This window comes from Mustela lutreola, chromosome 9 (genome assembly GCF_030435805.1).
Source record: "Mustela lutreola isolate mMusLut2 chromosome 9, mMusLut2.pri, whole genome shotgun sequence".
NCBI classification, from domain to species: Eukaryota; Metazoa; Chordata; class Mammalia; order Carnivora; family Mustelidae; genus Mustela; species Mustela lutreola.
The window spans coordinates 90479908-90503718 of NC_081298.1; the positions used below are offsets into that span (position 1 = coordinate 90479908).

Consider the following 23811-nt stretch of genomic DNA (forward strand, 5'->3'; position numbering starts at 1 on the left):
AAATATCTATTCAAATTCTCTGCCCACTTTTTAATCTGATTGTTTGGCATTTTTGCTGTTAAGTTACATGTGTTCCTGATATAGTTTGGAAATCAACCCCTTATGAGCAATATAATCTGCAAATATTTTCTCCCATTCAGTGGGTTGCCTTTTCATTTTTTTTGTCAGTTTCCTTTGTTGTGCAGGAGCTTTTTAGTTTGATGTAGTTCTACTTGTCTATTTTTGCTGTCTTTGCTTGTTTTCTACTAGGAATTTTATGATTTCAAATCTTACATTCAAGTCTTTAATCCATTTTGAGTTAGTTTTTATGTATTGTATAAGATAGTGGTCCCAGTTTAATTCTTTTGTATGTGGTTGTCCAGTTTTCCCAACACTATATATTGAGAACACTGTTCTTTCTCCATTATATATTCTTAGCTCCTTTATCATAAATTGATCACAGAAATACATTCCTATTGTATATAATACTATGAGATTTTACATTTAAAATATTGAGGCTAAAATGCCTAAATATAGTGGAAATATCATGGTAAAAAGAATAGCTGTTTATACAAATGCAATCCTTTATCACTTAGAAATTCATTACTTTTTAATTTGTTTTCCAAAATTACCCAAGAGATTTTTCTCAGTGAGAACAAAACACATGGTTAAATCATAGCATCTATCCACCGATTTATTACTGCTTTTGTTTGTGGGTCGCTGGATTATTTTTTGGCCTCATGAAAAGCCAAAACTAGATGAACAAGCTATCCAAAAATACTATGCTGGAGCTGAAACCAAGCACAGAAAATGTTGGCTTGTAGAATGTGATTATGAATCACTAAAAATGATACTAGAAACCCACATGAAATATTCACTTTAGAAACAAATGGGAGATATGAAATGCATGAGCTGGAAGAGCATAAATAGTGGCATAATTATTTAAGAGTCACACAACCCCAGAGAAAAGAGAAGCAAAAGTACAAATTACTGCAGCTTATGGTTTATGGCACAAAATAGAATGAAATCCTCCTATTTAGGGAATCCAGGAATCATATTTACATGTTTTGGGGCTTACCAACTGGAATACTTGAGTTACATTGGATTTTGCTGTCAGACTAGATTGTAGATGCCAACTTGCATTTTCATAGCAATAGTAACCCCAACAGGACATTTTGGTGCAGTTCTTTTATCATGGATCATGTAGTTACCAAACTTTTAAGTGCTATTAGGTTAAAATAGTTATGCCCTCAGTAGATATCCCTGACCAATATCTCATTCCTTACCCCATTTTGTAAGATGACTATCTAGACTTTTTTTTGACACTTTCTTGGTAAATATGTCATGAAGGTACCGGTTAAAAACTTCCATTTGGTAATATAAAACTTAGAGTTTAATAACTAACTTGGCTTTTAACCATTGTCACATTCTCCCAAGACAAAAATGTGTCATCAAACTTCCTGGGTTAAAATTTATAAACTTTTTAGGAGTATAAAAGCCAAATGGTATCTAACAAAATTTATATGATGTCTCTATGAAGAAAACTACAACTTTGATGTCAAAGAAGAACTAAAGAATTACAGATGTTCCATGGTCATGGATAAGAAAATTAAATATTGTTGAGATATCAGTTCTCATTAATTTCATCTATATGTTCAATGCAATATGCAATCCCAATTAAAAAAAAACAGCAAGTTATCTTGTGACTATTGAGAAACTAAGTGTAAAATTTACATGCAGAGGCAAAAGTCCAGAATAGTCGTTCATTACTGAAGGACAAGAACAAAGTTGGAGGGCTGACACCACTCTACTTCAAGACTTACTGTAAAACCCCAGTGATCAAGACAGTGTGGTATTGGTAAAAGAATAAACAAATAGATTAATGGAACAGAATGGAGTCCAGAAATAGACCCATATGACTATAGTCAAACAATCTTTGACAAAGAAGTAGAGTCACTACAAAGGATCAAAGATGGTCTTTACAACAAATGGTGCTGGAACAAATGGACATCCACATTAAAAAAAGAAACAAAGACTTTACACCTTCACAAAAAGTAACTTAAAATGGATCATAGACCTATATGTAAAACACAAAACCATCTTGCCTGTTTTGAACTGCATACAAATGGGACCATACTATGTCATAATATGACATATTATTATATATAATATCATAATGAATTTCCTTGAAACCAATGCCCAAGAAAAGAAGTTGAATGTAGGTAGTATATTTTGGATGTGAGCCCAGGAAGCAAAAGTGTGGGAGTGGGAGTAAAGACTAGAGCAGAGAGAAAACATGACTTGCAGTTATTGCTATGGGCAACTGAAGCATAGGCCTGTTGTGTACCCTCTATGAAAACATATAAACCACATTTCAGAAGTGGCCCACCAGACCAAAGAAAAGGAGACAGTATTAGTCACTGACTTCACCTCCATTTTAAGAGTTGCTTTCAGGGGTTTAACTCCTTTACATTTTCAAGCTGAGTGGCTTCCCATGGTTCTGAGAAAGGCCCAAGGCAGAAAAGCACAGGCCCCTTTCTGTGACCTTGAGTTGGTATACTAGTCACTGCTAGTGTCCGTCGCAACTATCTGAAATCAAGTGAGCTAATGAGATGGAGTGAGGGGCACCTCAAATGTTGGCTACACTCTACATATACTTTTGTGATTCTTCTTTACCTCTAGAGTATGGCTTTGAGATATTCTGGTAGTTTTAGTAGTTTTAGCTAATTAATTGCACTGGTGCACAGTACTCCAGTGTCTGACTATTCTACAATTTCATTTCCATTCTATTGTTGGAATGGAAATAAAACAAATGGAAATTTGGTTTATTTCTTGACATAGAGACTTTTGTTAATGCTACTTCAGGGAAACAAACACACAAACAAAAATTTCCATGTCCACACATTCTATCTAAAAATTTCATATCAGTAGAAATGAGGTCTTCACCTCACTTTTGTATTTCAAGTCTTGCATAAATTTGGCCAACCTAAGTCACATTCTCGCTGTGGTAGATTCTCAGAGCATAAGCTCTAGCCTTCTGGTCTCTGCAGGACAGGAAGAGACACTGAAGAAGCACCATACTTAACTCATTAGCCAACCAAGCAACAGCTATGAAAATTAAAAATACACATACACTTAGATCTTGCAACTTTACTCTGGTAATCTAGTCCATAGAAATAAAAGTACTAATATAAAAGAGCATAGATACATTGACATATATTGCAGAACAGTTTGTAGTGAATTAAAAGTAAATATTCTTGAAAAAAGAATATTTAAAATATATTGAAATATGGCCACATATTGGAATATTACATAGTAAAAGAATGAATTAGAGTAATATTAGATGACTTGGAGTGATTCCACAGCACAATACTGAGTGAGAAAAACAAGATGCAAGAAGGTGCATATTACACAATCTCATTTTTTTGGTAAAACAATGGGCAACAAAACATATATATGGTTACATAAATATAGAAACTACATGGGCTGCCCATTAGGATATTCACAAGGTTTATCATATGGTTAAGAAAGTAATATAAAGCTAAAGTAGGGCAACGAAGAAGAGTGGGTACATATATTAAGACAGTCCCTTCAGTGTGATTATTATAGGAGGTCAGGATTTTAAGCAACCTTTACTTTCTTTATATTTGTATTTGTATGTGCTATTTGTTTATAAATAAATTTATATGCTGTATTTATTTATATTTGTATGCACTACTAAAATTATAACAGATGTATATTATTTATATCATCAGTATAAAAACACGTTTTAGTGTGAAAAAAATCCCTTCTTTCTAATGGAACTGGGGAAAGAGGAATGGTTGAGAGGGTTATTGTTTTTCATCATTCACTTCCATTAGATTTGCTATCTTGTGTGTGTACATGTACACATGTATGTATGAGTGTGTGTGTGTATATAACTTTGATAAATGAATAAAGGAATAATTTTTTTAGTTAGCAAATGAAATATCCTTGTTTGGGCTAAGGTTGATTATTACACATGTTCTCTGAAGCTCACCCAGTTTTACCTCCTCACTCCATTAATTAAACTTTTCTCCTACAGAATCAACCATTCTCTCTTGAATCCTTCTCTGGAGGTTAGAGAAACCTTATCCATTTCCTACCTCATAAGATCTTCCCTCAGGGGTGCTTGGGTGGCTCAGTTATTGGGCATCTGCCTTCAGCTCAGGTCGCGATCCTAGGGTCCTGGGATCTAGCCCCACATGGGGCTTCCTACTCCATGGGAGGCCTGCTTCTCCTTCTCCCACTCGGCCTGGACCTGCTTGTGTTCTCTCTCTCTCTCACTGTGTTTCTGTCAAATAAATAAATAAAATCTTAAAAAAAAAAAAATCTTCCCATAATACTATGGCCTCATATCAGAGCTTTGATTTGTTGCCATGAGAAAGAACGCAAAAGAGTTGCTTACGCTTACTGTCTCATATCTCATTTGCCACTCTTCACCTATTATAGCTTTTACCTCAACATATGCTTCCATGGAACTCCCCCAACAGGGCTACTATGCCCTTCTAATTGCCAGCCCCAGTCATCCTGTTATTTCAGGAGCATTTAACCCTTCTAAACAGCCATCTTCTTAAAGCTCTTTCATCTACTTGTTTACAGGACATCATTCTCCCCCCCATTCTCTTCCCGATATTTTGTATGAATTTTCTCTGGAACTTCAGCTAGCCCCTCATCTGCTTTTCCTCAAATTGGCAGTGTCTCTCAAGGTACTACCTCTTTTCTTTCTCACTCGATTCACTTTCCATAGAGTTGATGCTCATGACTTCAGCATTTATGGCATGGATCTCTCCAGAGATCCTGACCTGCATTTTAAAAGCCTCATGGAAAAGTTCTAGATATCTCACTTGTTCACCAAACTATGCATGTGAAGGACAGAAACTTTGTCTTCCCTTCAAAATATCCCCATGCCAATTATCAGTCTGTGTTCCACAGCTTGTCACTAGGGTGTCACTATCTATGAGCCCACAAGAGGGAACTTGAACTATGAAGCAATCATATACCATTGACTCAGCATAATAATAACCAGGGTTATTATTCTTTTGATTCCACCTCCTAAACACCTCTCAAATCATTCTAGTCACTCCCTGGCCTCCACCTATGTCTTAGTTCAGCCTACTGCTCCTCATTTGAACACTTATAATCTTTTATCTCTAATGGCACCACCTTCAAACCATCCTTCATGTCATCATCAGTGTGAATTTTCTTAAATGTAAAATGGAATAGATCATTCTCATGTTTAAAAATTTTAAATAATGACTTCCTGGGAAAGAAGCAGAGAAGGAGAATCCAAAACTTGCCTTGTCCCACAGATGAAACTAGATAACACCCACATAAGTGTAAATAACCCAGAAAATGACCCAAAGACTGGTAGAAAAGGCTCTTCACAGCTAAATGTAGAGAAGAGGTCACAGCAAAGGGGTAACAAGAGTAGACACAAAATCATGAGTTAGACAGACCCACAGGACCATCCTCAGGAGGGAGGGATGCTGTGGACACAGAGATGAGAGAAACATACTCTCACACCAACCACCCCAGGCATGGGAAATTCATATAGGAAAGATGAATCCCTATAACATTTGGTTTGGAAAACCAGAGGGGTATAATTTTGCAAGTTCTTATAATCAGTGCAGCTTAACACCTGGAACTTTAAAAATCAGTGGGCTCAGCTCTGAAAGAATTTGCAGTAATGATCATAAAGACACTCACTGGACTTGAGGAAAAAAATGGAAGACTTCAGTGAGACCCTTAACAAAGAGGTAGAAAACACACAAAAGAACCAATCAGAGATGAAGAATTTGATAACTCAAATTAAAAATATACTGGATGGAATAAATAGTTGACTAAGCAGAATGGATTGGCAACCTGGAAGACAGAACAATGGAAACCTGGAGGACAGAATAATGGAGAGAAAAATAAAATAAAAATAAAAATAGACTTAGGGAACTCAGCAACACCACCAAGCATAATAATATTCACATTATAGGGATCCCAGAAGAAGGAGAGAGAAAAAGGGACAATTTATTTGAAGATATAATAGCTGGAAATTTCCTGAATCTAGGGAAGGAAACAGAAATCCAGATCCAGGAGGCACGGACATTTCACAACAAAATCAACCTAAGGAGGTCTACACAAAAACACATAGTAATTAAAATGGGAAAAAGTCATGATAAAGAGAATTTAAAAGCATCAAGAGAAAAGAAAACAATTGCATACTAGGGAAACCCCATAAAACTATCAGCTAATTTTTTAGCTAAAACTTTGCAGGCCAGAAGAAAGTGGCATGATCTATTCAAAGTGCTAAAACAAACCAGACCAGCCAAGCAAACAAAAACCCTGCAAGGCTATCATTCAGAACAGAAGTAGAGAGAAAGTTTTCTAGACAAACACAAGTTAAAAGAATTCATGACAACTAAACAAGCCCTATAAGAAATGTTAAAAGGCACTCTGAGTGGAAAGAAAAGGTCATAAGTAGGAATAAGAAAAGTAGGAAGCACAAAAGCAGTAAAAATAAGTATATTTACAAAAATCAGCCAAGGAATTCACAAAATAAAATGATATAAAGTATGACACCTATACCTAAAGTATGGGGGGAGGGGAGAGAAGGAATAAAGAATGGGTTCAAATTTAAGCAACCAGCAACTTAATATGGACTGCTATATGTATAAAATGTTAAATACAAACATAATGGTAACCACAAAACAAAAAACAATAATAGATATGAAAAAAAATAAAGAGAAAGGAATACAACAAATATATCACTAAAGATACCCAACAAATCATGAAGGAAGAGAGCAGGAGAAGAAAGGAACAGAGAAGAACAAAACAAAGCATAAAATAAGTATAAAACAAGTAACAAAATGGCAATAAGTAAATACCTATCAATAATTATTTTGATTATAAAGGAACTAAACACCAATCAAAAGGCATAGGGTGATGGAATGGTAAAAAGGCAAGACCCATCTATATTCTGCCTACAAGAGATTAATTTCAGACTAGAGACACATGCAAATTGAGAGTGATGGGACAGAAAAGCATTTATTATGCAGCTGGAAGTGAAAAGAAAACCAGGGTAGCAATATTTATGTTGGACAAAATAGACCTTAAAGCAAAGACTGTAATAAGAGACAAAGAAGGACACTACATAATTATAAAGGGAATAGTCCAACAAGAAGATATAACAATTGTAAATTTATGCATCCAATATGGGAGCACCCAAACACATAAAGTAACTAATACCAAACAAAAAGGAAGCAATTGATAATAGTATAATAGTATAATAATAGTAGGTGATAATAGTATAATAACAGTAGGTGACTTTAACACCCCACTTATCAATGGATAGATTATCCAAACAGAAAGTCAACAAAGAAACCATGTCTTCAAATGACACATTGAATGAGATGGATCTAACAGACATATTCAGAACATTCCATCCTAAAACAGCAGAATACATATTTTTTAAGTATATATGGAAGATTCTCCAAAATCGATCATATATTGGACCATGAAACAAATCTCAAGAAACTAAATATGACTGAAGTCATGTCATGTATCTTTTCTGACTGTAATCCTACTTAACTAGAAATCAACCCTAAGAAAAAAATATCTGGAAAGAATACAAAAACATAGAGGTTAAACAACATGCTATTAAACAATGAAGGGATCAACCAAGAAATCAAAAAGGAAATAAAATACCTGGAGACAAAAACACAACAGTCCAAAATCTTTGGGATGCAGGAAAAGCTGTTCTAATACAGAAGTTTATAACAATACAAACCTACCTCAAGAAGCAAGAAAAATCTCAAATAACCTTATATTTAACCTTAACCTTACAGCTAAAGGAGCTAGAAAAAGAAGAACAAATTAATCCTGAAACTAGTATAAGGAATAAAATAATAAAGATTACAGCAGAAATGAATGATATAGAAGATTAAAAACAATAGAAAAGATCAAGGATACCAGGAACTGGTTCTTTGAAAAGCTCAACTTTTAGCCAGAGACAAGAAAAAGGGGGGAGGGGACTCAAACAAAATCAAAATGAAAGAAGAACAATAACAAACAACACTACAGAAATACAAAGGATTATATAAGAATATTATAAAAAAAACTATATGCCAACAAATTGGACAACCTAGAAGAACTGATAAATTCTGAGAAATACACAACCTACCAAAACTGAAGTTGGAAGAAATAGAAAATTTGAACAGACCAATTACCAGCAATGAAATTACATCAGTAATAAAAAAACTCACAACAACAAAAGCCCAGGAAAGCGTCACAGGTGAATTCTACCAAACATTTAAATCATTAACACTTATTCTTCTTAAAGCATTCCAAAAAATAGAAGAGGAAGGAAAGCTTCCAAATTCATTCTATGAGTCCAGCATTACCCTGATGCCAAAATCAGATAAAGACACTGCAAAAAAAGAGAATTACAGGATGATATCTCTGATGAACACAGATGTGAAAGTCCTCAACAAAATATTAACAAACTAAATCTAATAATACATTTTAAAAAATCATTCACCATAATCAAGGGGGATTTATTCCTGGGATGCAAGAGTAGTTCAATATTTGCAAATCAATCAACATGATTCATCACATCACAAGGGAAAGGATAAAAACCATATGATCATTTCAATATATGCAGAAAAATGCATTTAACAAAGTACATCTATTTATCATAAAAAAACCTCAACAAAATAGGCTTAGAGGGAACATGATTTGACATAATAAAGACCATTAATGAAAAAACCACAGCTAACATCATACTCAATGCTGAAAAACCAAGTTTTTCCCCTAAGATCAAGACCAAGACAAGAATGTCAGTTTTCACCATTTCTATTCAACACAATATTGGAAGTCCTAGCCACAGCAGTTAGATAAGGAAAAGAAATAAAAGTTATCCAAACTGGTAAAGAAGAAGTAAAACTTTTACTGTTTGCATATGACATGAAACTATATATAGAAAACCCTAAAGACTCCACCAAATAACTACTAGAAATGATAAATGAATTCAGTAAGGTCATAGGATACAAAATCAATATACAGAAATCCATTGTATTTCTATACATAATAATGAGGAAGCAGAAAAATAAATTAAGAAAACAATCCCATTTACAATTGTATCAAGAATAATAAAATACCTAGCAATAAATTTGACCAGAGAGGTGAAAGACCGGTACTCTGAAAACTACAAAGCACTGACAAAAGAAAGTGAAGATTTCACATACAAATGGAAAGATAATCCATGCTCATGGATAGGAAGAAACAATATTGTTTTTAAAAAGTCCATACTACTCAAAGCAATCTATACATTTAACACCATCCCTACTAAAACACCAACAGCATTTTTCACAGAACTAGAACAAACAATCCTAAAATTTTTATGAAACCACAAAAGACCCCAAATAGCCAAAGAAGCCTTGAAAAAGGAGAACAATACTGGATGTATCACAATTCCAGGTTTCAAGATACACTACGAAGCTATCATAATCAAAACGTTATGGCACTGGCACAAAAACAGGTGCATAGATCAACAGAACAGAATAGAGAGCCCAGAAATAAACCCATGATTAGATGGTCAGCTAATCTTCAAGAAAGGAGGCAAGAATATGCAAGGGAAAACATCTTCCACAAATGGTGTTGGGAAAACTGGACAGCTATATGCAAAAGAATGAAACTGGACCACTTTCTTATAATATACATAAAAATAAACTCAAAATTGTCCCAGAGATAAGGACATAAATGTGACATCTGTAATCATAAAATTCCTGGAAGAGAGCAAGAGAGTAATTTCTCTGAGCACAGCCACCTCAACATTTTTTCTAGATATGTCTCCTGAGGCAAGAGAAACAAAAGCAAAAATAAACTATTGGGACTACATTAAAATAAAAAGCTTTTGCACAGTGAAGGAAACAAACTAAAAGACAAGCTACCGAATGGGAAAAGATATTTGCAAATGATGCATCCAATAAAGGGTTAGTATTTGAAACATATAGAGAACTTACACAACTCAACACCTGAAAAACAAATAATCCATTACAAAATGGGCAGAAGAGATGAATAGACATTTTACTGAAGAAGACACACAGATGGTCAATCCACACATGAAAATATGTTCAATATGACTCGTGATCATTGAAATCAAAACCACAATGAAATACTACTGCTTCCCACTTGTAAGAATGGCTAAAATCAAAAGCATAAGAAACAACAAGTGCAGGTGAGGATATGGAGAAAAAAGGAACCTAATGCACTGTTGGTATAAATGCAAGCTGGTACAGCCACTGTGGAAAACAATATGGAGGTTCCTCAAAAAAAACAAAAAATAGAATCACCCTATGTTCCAGTAATTCCATTACTTGGTATTTACCCAGAGAATATGAAAACAGTAATTCAAAAATATATACCCCTATGTTTATTGCAGCAGTATTTACAATAGCCAAATTATGGAAACAGCCCTTGTGTTCCTTGATAGATGAATGGATAAAGAAAGGGTGGTATATATACAATGGAATACTGCTCAGCTATAAAGAAGAATGAAATCTTACCATTTGCAACATGAATGGAGCTGAAGAGTATAATGCTAAGCAAAATAAATCAGTCAGAAAAAGACAAATGCCATATGATTTCACTCTTTTTAAAAAAGATTTTTTATTTTTTTATTTGAGAGAGAGAGGCAGAGGAAGAGTGAGAGGGAGAAGCAGAATCCCCACTGAGCAGGGAGCCCAATGTGGGGCTCGATCCCAGGACATTCTGACCATGATCTGAGCCAAAGGCAGATGCTTTAACCAACTGAGCCACCCAGGCACCTCCATATATATGTTTTCACTCTTATGTGGAATTTAAGAAATAAAACAAGAGGCGGGGAGAAAGAGGCAAACCAAAAAACAGACTCTTAACTATAAATAACAAACTGGTGGTTACCAGAGAGAACATGGGGGACAGGGGACAGATGAAATAGGTAAATAGGATTAAGAGTACACTTATCATGATGAGCACTGAGTAATGAACAGAATTGTTGAATCAGTATATTGTACACATGAAACTAATATAACACTATATATTAAATATACTGGATTTTAAATTTAAAACAATAAATTCCTGTGACCTGTATGTCCAAGTTTAAATTACTTAGAATGACATGGAGGGCCTGACCCACCTACCTCTCTGAAATCATCTCTTACCACTTACCCACATGCAAGTGACCTACCTATTGTTCAACATACTGAATTAACTTATATTTCCCAAGTCCAGCTCCAACACTGAACTATGTCTTTGGGAAGGAATCTTATACCTTGTGCATAGCCCTTGCATAATTCCATGTTTCCATGTGCTCTCCCACTAGAATGTGCATGCCTCTGGGGGAATGGCAGGCAGGAGTTTTATTCTACTCCCGTATGTAGCACATGCTGGTATTTGCTCCCTACCGGGTTGAATATTGAATGATCTCATATTTGCATGTACAGACACTGAGTATCAATAGGAGGATTGACTTTCCCTGGTCACACAACAAGAAACATGGCCACATGAGGTAAAATCCCACTCTTGCTTAGAATCTGTTTTGGATGCTCTTCTCACCACACTCCATGTCTTTCCATGATAGCTATATCAACCAAAGCAAGATACTTTCAGCTTGGAGCCAATTCTTTCATCACTGGGACAATTATTTCCAAGATATCATTCAGCTCTGATACTTGCTTTAATATAGTGGTGAGTTCAAATTTCCTATCTGCCATTGGAGCAAGTTATTTAACTTCTCTGCATCTTAGTTTCCTTATCCATAAAATGGGGATAGCAATAGTAACTTCATAGGGTTCTTATGAGGATTAACTGGAAAAATAATTTGAAGGGCTTAGGAGAACATTTGGCCCATGACAAGCATTCAATATGTGTTAGCTATTCTTTTTTTTTTTTTTTTTTTTTAAGATTTCATTCATTTATTTGAGAGAGAGAGAGATAACAAGAGAAAGCACAAGTGGGAGGCAAGGAGAGAGAGAAGCAGGATCCCCACTGAGCAGGGAGCCTGACTCAGTGCTTGATCCCAGGATCATGGGATCATGACCTGAGCCAAAGGCAGACAGCCGACTGAGCCACTCAGGCAGCCCTGTGTTACCTAATCTTATATTCTATATAGTTATGGAGCCAAAACCCTTGAGCCCTTCTACAGCAGAAGTGGATAGCCACAGATCAGTTAAATGGCTATTTAAAACAATCGTTCAGGATTGATTTTCACATGACAAACATAGATCATTTTTAGTTTTTGTTTAGCTTCCCAAATATCCCCTAGGTCAGGGGACTGCCATACCCACAAATCATGTATTAAAGATAATTGTCAAAAAATGCCCAAAACATGTCCTTTGGTAGTTTTTTTTCCCCCAACTATTTTGGACAATTTTAAGCTCAAATGTATTGCTAAGTTCATCTCACTTGAACTACTGATTGGTAAGGCAGCTTTGAAAGTTAAATTATTTTTTTACGGGGTGCCTGGGTGGCTCAGTGGCTTAAAGCCTTTGCCTTCAGCTCTAGTCATGATCCCAAGGTCCTGGGATCGAGACCTACGTTGGGTCTCTGATCAGCGAGGAGCCTGCTTCCTCCTCTCTCTGCCTGCTTGTGAACTCGGTCTATCAAATAAATAAATAAAATCTTTAAAAAAATTATTTTTTTGCCTTACTTTGCTAAAAATGTCTGCCAGCTTTTACATGAGCTTCCCCTCACTCCAAGGCTACAATGTATGTTTTCACTAAAAGAAATTTAGGAAAAAGTATCTAGACCTTATATAAAAGCTGAGTTTCATAATCTCCAGACTCATGCTCTTGGTTTTTTTCCCTTTGTTTGACTACTGTAACAAGATGATTCAATGTTCATCTTTGAAAATGTGATGAAAATACATAAAACAAGCTTCACTCCCACACCTAAATAAAAGAGCAAGGAAAAAAATGTCAATCAACATAATTATACCAGGCTATTTACCAGCACATCTAGAAATGCCCATTTTCAGATCTGGCAATCTGTATTTCAAGTGTTCTAGACAACACTAAATCAAGACTACCACTGCCATTGTGGTCCATGAGGGAATGTATTCAGGAGAAAATCTAATCTGTATGTGTCTCATTCATTTATAAATCATCAAATATTGATTTAAGATGGCTGGTGGATCACCAAGAAACATCTAATTTGTTGTATGATTCCTTTAACCAGCCATCACACCAAAATAGGAAACTATATTTTGCCTGCCATAAGCAAAACAGAACATTAAATTTTGAAACAGGGCTAGAAGCTGCCACCTCAGTGCAGCTCTCAGGATAATAGCTGATTTTGAGGTTCTAGGTTTTCCTTGCTCCTGCCGATACAGGAGAAAAATAGCAAATAAATAAATAAAATAGAAAATAAATAAACAAATAGAAAATAAATAAATAAAGTAGAAAAGAATGAAAGAAAGAAATAGAAAATAAATAAATAAGAATGAAATAAATAGAAAATAAATAAATAGCAATAGAAAATAAATAAATAAATAGAAAACAAACAAACAAACAAACAAATAAAACTGACAGTCTGTCTTGGTTCTCCACTAGGAAAGTTGGACATGGTTTGTCCTGGGTGTCAGTAGGGCAGACAGTCTGTTTCCTTGGCCACTGGCTGTTGGATTCTACTTGGCAGGAGGAGAGGAACAGGAGCTATAGGAAGATGAACAGAGATCCAGTGAGCAGCTGCCTAGTTCGAATGCTGTAGGACGCTGCTTGCTTGCGGAGTCCCAGTGGGTACTCTGGGCTTAGATAAGCAGAAGAGGTGTCAGGTGGCAACCAAGTCAGTATGTGCCTCCTGCATTCTCTTAGTGCCCGAGGCAACTCAGGAAACTAAGAGATGCTGCCAGAAATGGTGCCTTTTTCCTTGTCAACACAATCACAAACATGAAATACAGTGAGTAACTGGTTGCAAATGGAGATCATGTTTGCTGGAGTCTGTGAGATGGGGAACAAAACAACCCCCCACTCATCCTGTTCCTCACCACGGGAGTGCCATAACTATCTGTTTGTTGAATGCCAGCTCACTTGCACTTCTCAGGCAGAGTAAACTGCAGTTACCTCTGCTTTCAAACACCAAAGAAAACACTAAAGACTACAGAAAGCACAAAGAAGGAGAGCCCCTGAGTACCCCTAGGCTGCCTGTGATTGTCATTTTGAAGGATTGTTATTACTATATTTTGACGCCAGTGGACATATTGAACTTCTTTCCTTAGTGCCATTGGTGTCAGCAGGATCAAAGGTGTGTGTGCGTGTCTGTGTCTGCACAGGCCTGGCAGGAGGTGAGATGGATGAAACAGGAAGAGGGCAGAAAAAATGGGCAACTGAAGAAGGAATGAAAGATGAGTGTGCATGAGAGCCCTGATTTGAGGTTATGTGGCTCATGGAAGATGAATCATTCTATAATATAGTTCAAAGAGGGGACCAGCACACATATCTCCTTCAAAGGCATTCTGACCCCAGTGAGTCATATTCTCTGAGTTTATTGAAGGAACCCAGAATCCCATTTATTGTGAGCAAGACTGATCCCAGGTATAGAAAATGGAGGCATTGGGTAGATGCAAAGATAGGACTTCAAGCTAGCTGTAAGAAGCAGTAATCAGAGCAGGGGAATCTTACTCACTTTTGTGATGGCATCCCTTTGGTATCAGCTATGTGCCAGGCAGTGTGATAAGTGCTAGGGATATAGGATGAGCAACAAGGTATAGGTCAGGATATACAACTATTCCCTTTATAATAGAATGGGATGTGACTTACAAAAGGTTGAAGAACACATAGCTAAGAGAGAGAGCATAAAGGAGCAGCACTCAGTTTAACCTGGAGAAAAGGGATACTTTCCGGACAAAGAGCATAATAAGCCTTTTGAAAGGACATTTGAAGGAGATGCGGAAGCAGAAGTTAAACAGGCTGACAAAGACAGGGGGGTTTTAAGAAGAGGGGATAATCCATATGATCTCTCTGATATGAGGAATTTGAGAGGCAGGGCGGGGGGTTGTGGGGGGAAAAGGAGGGAACAAAATGAAACAAGATGGGACTGGGGAGGGAGACAAACCATAAGAGACTCTTAATCTCAGGAAACAAACTGAGGGTTGCTGGGGGGTTGAGGGAAGAAGGATGGGGTGGCTGGCTTATGGGGAGGGTATGTGCAATGGTGAGTGCTCTGAATTGTGTAAGACTGATGATATGCAGACCTGTACCCCTGAAGCAAATAATACATTATATGTCAATAAAATTAAAAATAAATAAATAAATAAATAAAAGCATTTGCAAATTTGGTAGGTTAAAAAAAAAAAAGAAGAAGAAGAAGAAGAGGGGATAATCATAGCTAACACATATACAGTCTCTACCGAGAACTGACCTACCACTTTACGTGTATTAACTCACTTAACTGTACAACCATATCAGAGACACCAAATCATTATCCACATTCCTGTTTTGCAGATAAAGAAAGTGGGGCAGGAAGACAGTCATAATCTGATCAAGATAAAATAGCAAATAATGAGCAGAACCAGGATTTTAATCCAGGATGTCTGTGTTTGGAGTTCATGCTCTTAACTACTCCTTGAGAAGAGGGATATCAACTCTTTTGTTCACTATTATATTCCCAGAGCCTAAAATAGTGTCTGGGACAGAGTAGATGCCCATAACCTGTGTAATGAACAAATGAATATGCTTTCCTTTGTTGAAACAATAAGGAGAAGCCTGCAGTTCATTCACTCATTCAGCAAATGACTACTATTTGCAGATACTGTTCTAATTGCTTAGAGTACATCCATGAACAACAACAAAAAATTACAGTTCCCACCCTCTTGGAGTTCATATTTTATTAGGGGAGACAGATATTAAACAAACCAGAATTATGAGTTTACTGTAGAGTATGTTTCCGTGCAGGATCAGGCTGGAATCAGCCCCTCCGGGACTTGGCTTGAAACGGAATCCCTGCCTCAGGTCTTCTCCTTATTTTTCCTGCTCCCCACCCTCTTCTTGGTTTCTTCTGAAAGCACTTTCTTAATAAGTTGCTTGCAGACATACCTTCCTGAAAATTTGTTTCTCAAGGTTTGCTTCTGAGGAACCTGGCCTAAGATAAGAGTTATGCTAGAAATTAAACTCACTTATAGAAAAAATACAATCTTTGCTTCTTGCATCCCTGAATTTATAGCCTGAGACTATATCTGCTGAAACCATAATGCAGCAAGTACTACAATCAAATTCACACAAAGAAGTGGCACAAGGTTCCTTGTGGAGGAATCAGAAAGAAGTCCCTGGAGGATGAATAGAAATTAGCTGGGTGGAAAGAGGTGAAAGCCATGTTAAGAAGAAAGGATAGTAAAGAAAAAGGTGCAGAAGTCACAATGTGTGGGAGCCTGCACCTAGCTCAGTAGGTCTTTAGCAAAAGCTGTAGCATGTGGCCACAAATAGGTATATTTGGAAGGTGCTTGGACCACAGGGTATATGCAGGGAAGAGGATGGGAGAGGGGAGAGCAGCTTAGGATGATACAAAGTTGGCAAACAGACCATCATAAGAGTCGTCTAGGCTAAGGATCTGAGCTTTTAAAGGTATTCAGGGCCATGGAAGAGTTTTGTTTCGATTTGTAACTAGGTCATATAGTCACATGGTACAAAATCTAAAAGTACAAAACACTTTTAATTTAAAAAGAGAGTCTCTCTCCTGCCTTTCCCCTGCCATGAGAACTACTGATATAACTTTCCTGAGTATTCCTCAAGAAATATGCTTTGCATATATAGACAATATGTATATATAACCCCATTTTGTTCACCTGACCCTTTATCATGATGATCCTTGCATATTATTGCAGAGTTTTAAGTAGAGAAGGGATATGATCAGATTAGCATTATAAGATTAGCATCTTATAAATATTATAAATATTACTATAACCGTAGTGTGCAGCATAGACAGGGAGGGGAACAGGGCAAGAAACAACAGTATCTTGACTTAAGATAGTAACAATATAATGGAAAGAAAAAGACCTTAGAACTAGCCTTTTTCATCAAATAATAACCTCCAATATTCATTTCATTTCTTAATATTGCATTTCTTACAAAGAGCTCAGAGCATCTTCATCCAGTCTCCAAACTATATTGTGGCCAGCTGAGAAAAGACACTGAGCTTACAGTTTGAAGATTGAAGACACAAGATACATAGACAAGTAAGTTCAGGACACCCAAATTCCGAGTCTAATAATCTCTCCCTTGAATATCCTAATTCTAGGCTGTTGGTGGTCCCAGATCACTGGCACAATGCAGAGTAACCTTCACCAAGAACCATGAGAGTCATTTGCTACACCAGCAAAGTAAAGTAATGATTTAAAAGTTCTTAGAAAATGGAGGAGGATTTTTTATCCTAATGCATAAAAATCCTTTAAGGACTCTGGGGTAATAGAAAGTATTATTAAGCAACCAAAATTCCAAATAATTATTTTTAGAAGCAAAGGAATTAGACATTGGTCAGGGTCTCCCTTTAAGAGTTCTCTGGACAACTAACTTGATTATATTTAATATCATCTAAACCTAGTGCTCAGAGTACATTCAATACCCATGATGGATTCTCTTCTTAAGAGGTAGACATGAAAGGTTTTGTTAGGCAGACTTCTGCGATGGCCTCCAATGACCCATCTCATGGTGTTCATGTCCTGTGGAATTCCCTGCTCATGAGGGCAGACAGAAACTAGTGACTTGTTTTCTAATAAATAGATTAAGGTGAAAGAGATAGGATGTCACTCCTGTGATTAGATTATGAAAGGCTGTGACTTCCATCTTGCTGGCAGATTCTCTTAGTCATCTTCTAGGCTTGCATGCTTTGGTAAAGCAAGCTGCCATGCTGCAGAGTCCTACACAAGGAACTAAGGATGTCCTTCAACTAATAGCCAGCAAGGAACTGAAGCCTTCAGTTCAATACCATGAAAGGAATGGAATCCCACCACCAGCCACATAAGGGAGCAGATCCTTCCTCAGTTCAGCCTTCAGAAGAGAATGTAGCCCCTGGGCTCACATGCAATCTTTATAAGAGATACTGAAGCAGTTGATCCAGCTCAGCTGTATCTGGAATCCTGAACCATAAAGACCTAGATAATAAATGTCTACTGTTTTAAGCTTCTAAATTTTGGCATAATTTGTTACACAGCAATATATAAGTAATATAAAGGCCTTGCCACATATTCAAAAATGGAATCACTTTGATTTATTTACATAGACTGACACTATTCTGTTAAACATTATATGTTTATGTATGTATATGTTCTCATGAACGCAACAGTATAATTAGTGACCCAGATACTAACCAGAGTGCATACTTGATTGAGACTTAGATATCAATGGGTCTAAAATTTCAGTCCTGTCTTCACTATCACTGCTTCCTGTGATGCTCCCTTAGCTGAGTTTTCAAGACAGGCCCCTTGACTCAAGATCCTTTGAGGAGGGTTCTGGGGAAGCTGGTGTTCCCTCTATGACACAAACAGGGAAGAAAAGATACTAGACTGCATATCTATAGGTGTATTATGCAAAGGCAAAGCTGTCAGTAACTCCAGCATCACTGGATTAAACATGAGGGCTCACAAGAAGCTTAGTTCCACAAAAGTGTGAAATCAGAACAAAAATATTGGAATTGGGGAATAGGTACAGTCATTTCCAACAGATAATGTCTTAAAAGGATCCTAATCTATTTGGAAGGTAAGATGAGATGAGATGAGATTTTTCTCTTCCTCTTCTTCCAGATGTTTTCAATCTGTCTTCACTTGAAACGGATAAACCTATATTTAAAAAGCATTCACCTAGGGCTAGAGAGGATGACAAAAAAGTAAAAATCAAAGTTTCTGCTTTTGATGGCATTATAATGGTGAAAGCAGGACACATATAAGGAAAATCTATAAATATGAAGTAGGGAGTCCTAATTTCACAGAAGTAGTTGTTCATCATTTACATGCATTCAGTGAGACTCTCAGTTCACTAACTCAGTTCTCCAAGAAATAACCAATTAAAACTTTTCCTTAAGAATAAATCCATTTGTGCTCTCTCTTCTACCTGGGTAGTGGGAAATCTGATAACAGCCATTATTTGAGGCCCTTCTATTTTAAGGATTGCTACGGAATTCCACCCAAAAGGAGGACAACAGGCCTCTAAACTTGAATGCAGTGCAGCTGTTGCTGATTCCTTACTTTCTAAGCCTGCATGCTCCCTTGAACATAAAGAGTGTGGGTAGGAATCTCAAGGTACCTCAACTAAGGACCAGAAGACGGGAATCTAGACCTTCTCTGTCCATCACTTACAGTGTTCCTTGAAAAAACTCACTCATCCTTTTAAAGGCTCTATTTCTCTTTCTATAAAACTGAGGGAAAATATATTTGTATTCTAACTGCTTCATCAGGAGTCACACAGGCGCTTTCTCTCATTTCCATACTTTTCAAGAAGAATTGAAAAAAATCATGGAAACAAATGATAATGAAAATACAACGGTTCAAAATCTGTGGGACACAACAAAGGCAGTCCTGAGAGGAAAATATATAGCGGTACAAGCCTTTCTCAAGAAACAAGAAAGGTCTCAGGTACACAACCTAACCCTACACCTAAAGGAGCTGGAGAAGGAACAAGAAAGAAACCCTAAGCCCAGCAGGAGAAGAGAAATCATAAAGATCAGAGCAGAAATCAATGAAATAGAAACCAAAAAAACAATAGAACAAATCAACGAAACTAGGAGCTGGTTCTTTGAAAGAATTAATAAAATTGATAAACCCCTGGCCCGACTTATCAAAAAGAAAAGAGAAAGGACCCAAATAAATAAAATCATGAATGAAAGAGGAGAGATCACAACTAACACCAAGGAAATACAAACTATTATAAGAACATACTATGAGCAACTCTACGGCAATAAATTTGACAATCTGGAAGAAATGGATGCATTCCTAGAAACATATAAACTACCACAACTGAACCATGAAGAAATAGAAAGCCTGAACAGACCCATAACCAGTAAGGAGATTGAAACAGTCATTAAAAATCTCCAAACAAACAAAAGCCCAGGGCCAGACGGCTTCCCGGGGGAATTCTACCAAACATTTAAAGAAGAACTAATTCCTATTCTCCTGAAACTGTTCCAAAAAATAGAAATGGAAGGAAAACTTCCAAACTCATTTTATGAGGCCAGCATCACCTTGATCCCAAAACCAGACAAGGATCCCACCAAAAAAGAGAGCTATAGACCGATATCCTTGATGAACACAGATGCGAAAATACTCAACAAAATACTAGCCAATCGGATTCAACAGTACATTAAAAAGATTATTCACCACGACCAAGTGGGATTTATTCCAGGGCTGCAAGGTTGGTTCAACATCCGCAAATCAGTCAATGTGATACAACACATCAATAAAAGTAAGAACAAGAACCATATGATACTCTCAATAGATGCTGAAAAAGCATTTGACAAAGTACAACATCCCTTCCTGATCAAAACTCTTCAAAGTGTAGGGATAGAGGGCACATACCTCAATATCATCAAAGCCATCTATGAAAAACCCACCGCAAATATCATTCTCAATGGAGAAAAACTGAAAGCTTTTCCGCTAAGGTCAGGAACACGGCAGGGATGTCCATTATCACCACTGCTATTCAACATCGTACTAGAGGTCCTAGCCTCAGCAATCAGACAACAAAAGGAAATTAAAGGCATCCAAATCGGCAAAGAAGAAGTCAAATTATCACTCTTCGCAGATGATATGATACTATATGTGGAAAACCCAAAAGACTCCACTCCAAAACTGCTAGAACTTATACAGGAATTCAGTAAAGTGTCAGGATATAAAATCAATGCACAGAAATCAGTTGCATTTCTCTACACCAACAGCAAGACAGAAGAAAGAGATATTAAGGAGTCAATCCCATTTACAATTGCATCCAAAACCATAAGATACCTAGGAATAAACCTAACCAAAGAGACACAGAATCTATACTCAGAAAACTATAAAGTACTCATGAAAGAAATTGAGGAAGACACAAAGAAATGGAAAAATGTTCCATGCTCCTGGATTGGAAGAATAAATATTGTGAAAATGTCTATGCTACCTAAAGCAATCTACACATTTAATGCAATTCCTATCAAAGTACCATCCATCTTTTTCAAAGAAATGGAACAAATAATTCTAAAATTTATATGGAACCAGAAAAGACCTCGAATAGCCAAAGGGATATTGAAAAAGAAAGCCAACGTTGGTGGCATCACAATTCCGGACTTCAAGCTCTATTACAAAGCTGTCATCATCAAGACAGCATGGTACTGGCACAAAAACAGACACATAGATCAATGGAACAGAATAGAGAGCCCAGAAATAGACCCTCAACTCTATGGTCAACTAATCTTCGACAAAGCAGGAAAGAATGTCCAATGGAAAAAAGACAGCCTTTTCAATAAATGGTGCTGGGAAAATTGGACAGCCACATGCAGAAAAATGAAATTGGACCATTTCCTTACACCACACACAAAAATAGACTCAAAATGGATGAAGGACCTCAATGTACGAAAGGAATCCATCAAAATCCTTGAGGAGAACACGGGCAGCAACCTCTTCGACCTCTGCCGCAGCAACATCTTCCTAGGAACAACGCAAAAGGCAAGGGAAGCAAGGGAAAAAATGAACTACTGGGATTTCATCAAGATCAAAAGCTTTTGCACAGCAAAGGAAACAGTTAACAAAATCAAAAGACAACTTTTCAAAATAAGTTCTTATGTACTCCGTCTGGGAGGTCGGCTAGCCAGGAATTCCTGTGCTCCTGTGACAGATGAGGCGATTGGGAGATTGCCATAAGCGATTCAGGCAAGCTCGATACAGCAGGCCTTAGCCAAGTCAGGATTGGAATTAAGAGTTTATGATACTTAATCCAGTGTTCTTTATATTGCACTGACTTTATATGGTACTTATAATAGTCATTCATTGTTATACCCCCAAATAGGTTTAAAACGTGCCTATAGAAATAACACTGACTTCAGATGGATCATCTCTAGCTGGAGAAAGGCTAAATATGTCTAGCTAAGGAATTGGGGCTAACAAGGCAACAGAGAGCAGAGGTAGGCTTTTGTGTTTGGTCGATGGGGATGATTTTTACTGTACCTTTGTTTTTAATATCGGATCTTTCTCTGCAAATGTATGGATACAGCACAGAGACATCTATTACCTGTTTCTGAAACATCATCAAAAGCCCCATGGGCAGCAGAATATAATGCAATGTGCCAACATGACAAGTGTGAAGTGTGTCAAGTCAGGGAACACCATAAATCCTCTATTCAATTCTCAAAGAATATGATACACAAATGTCCATTCATCTTGCTCTCTCACACTTCCACCATTTTCGAAGAAGGTGTCTGATAGGCTAGTGAGGGTTCCCTCTGTGCTGAGATCCGGAGGGCAAGACTCATTAGCCATGTGGCCATCTCTAAAATTATTACATCCAAACACTCAGGGAAAATAAGAACCTGAGGTAGCACACCATGCCTTGCTGCTATCATTTGTCAAAAAACTGGCACCAGTTAGAAATGACACAGGATAACAAGTCCAGAAGCATCTAGAACAAACAAGAATGATTCATCACTGAAGACAGGGCAAAAACACACTCCCGTCCATCCACATATCAATTATACCAGCTATGAAAATAAATACTGGTTCACATTCCCAAGGCCTGAAAAAAAAAATCAGGTGGGCCATAAGGAAATTATATAATAGTTAAAATATAAAACAGAGCTAAGAAAAAATTAAATGTGTTGTATTCTTCTCTATGTTTGCTCATCACTAGGCTTGGCTTATCAAGAAAAAAAAAGTTTGTGAAGGGAAGATCAGTATTTGAGTGCAGAAAAATATATGCATTCCCTACCCCTAGCTCGGCAACATCTGAAGAGGTAAAGAGAAATGGCAAGGGCATTCAAGAGAGAGGAAGGAGCCAGCTCAGCAAAAGCAGGAAAGATGACCAAGAGGAAGAGGGACTCTAAGATCTGAGAATGGGAAAACTTTGAACAATAACAGCAAACTTTATGAAGTGCTAGGCCTCGCTAAACTTTTCCCATGTAGTATCTCAATTTAAACTCACCAGAACAATATATGGATGGTACTATTATTGTCACATTCATTGATGAGGAAACTGAGGCACGGGAAGGATATGTGACTTGAAGGTTAAATATTTAAATTCAGGCCATCTGCCCCAGAGTTCATACTGTTAACAACTAAGCCAATAGCATTCAAACTTACTCTTGCACCAGAAATCCCTGGACACCTTGTTTAAACCCAGGTTGCTGGTCCCAGCCCCAGAGTTCCTGAATTAATAGGTGAGATCTGAGAATCTCCTTTCAAGTAAGTTCCCAGATACTGCTGATGCTCTTGACCCAGGGACCACACTTTGAGAACCACTGCACTAAGCTATGTTACCCTTTTAACAGGTGAGATTCTAGTTTGAGGAAAATTATAACACATTTAAATGAGTAGATTAAAGAAAAGAGATCAAGGTGGGATACAATGAAGAAACATACTGTAGCTCTAGCAATCTACTTTTCCAAAAATGTTGCAGTCGAAACTTAGAAACATTGTAGTGAATGCTGCAGGATATAGACAGAAATGCTGGCCTTTATATACTTAAAAAATAAAACTTTGGGGGCCTACAAATGAGGTAAGAGCATACAAACTTTTATAGGTAAAGCAAGGCAGACGGCTGTACCAGTAAAATCTTTTGGCATGTATTTAACTCTAAGTATGCTTATGTCAAAAGGGAAAAAATGAAAAGAACACTGTGA

The 23811-nt window shown here is 37.0% G+C and overlaps 2 long non-coding RNA genes across 5 annotated transcripts in view; one reads left to right on the top strand and one right to left on the bottom strand.

The window, feature by feature from the left end:
• The window catches only part of LOC131840223 (uncharacterized), a 200362-nt gene that overhangs the window by 170051 nt on the left and 6500 nt on the right, over window positions 1-23811 (bottom strand). Inside the window, exon 2 of one of the 2 annotated variants that reach the window (XR_009357279.1) lies at window positions 4104-4291. The exons of the other annotated variant lie outside the window; for it this stretch is intronic. This is a non-coding gene — a long non-coding RNA (uncharacterized LOC131840223). The remainder of the gene's footprint in view (window positions 1-4103; window positions 4292-23811) is intronic. 2 annotated transcript variants of the gene reach the window in all.
• Window positions 1-23811, top strand: part of LOC131840225 (uncharacterized) — a 32689-nt gene that overhangs the window by 2004 nt on the left and 6874 nt on the right. The window contains exons 2-4 of one of the 3 annotated variants that reach the window (XR_009357283.1): window positions 11609-11715; window positions 17092-17194; window positions 17834-18130. This is a non-coding gene — a long non-coding RNA (uncharacterized LOC131840225). Of the gene's footprint in view, window positions 1-11608; window positions 11716-17091; window positions 17195-17833; window positions 18131-23811 lie in introns of those variants that run through there. The other 2 variants (XR_009357282.1, XR_009357284.1) reach the window with 2 other exon arrangements.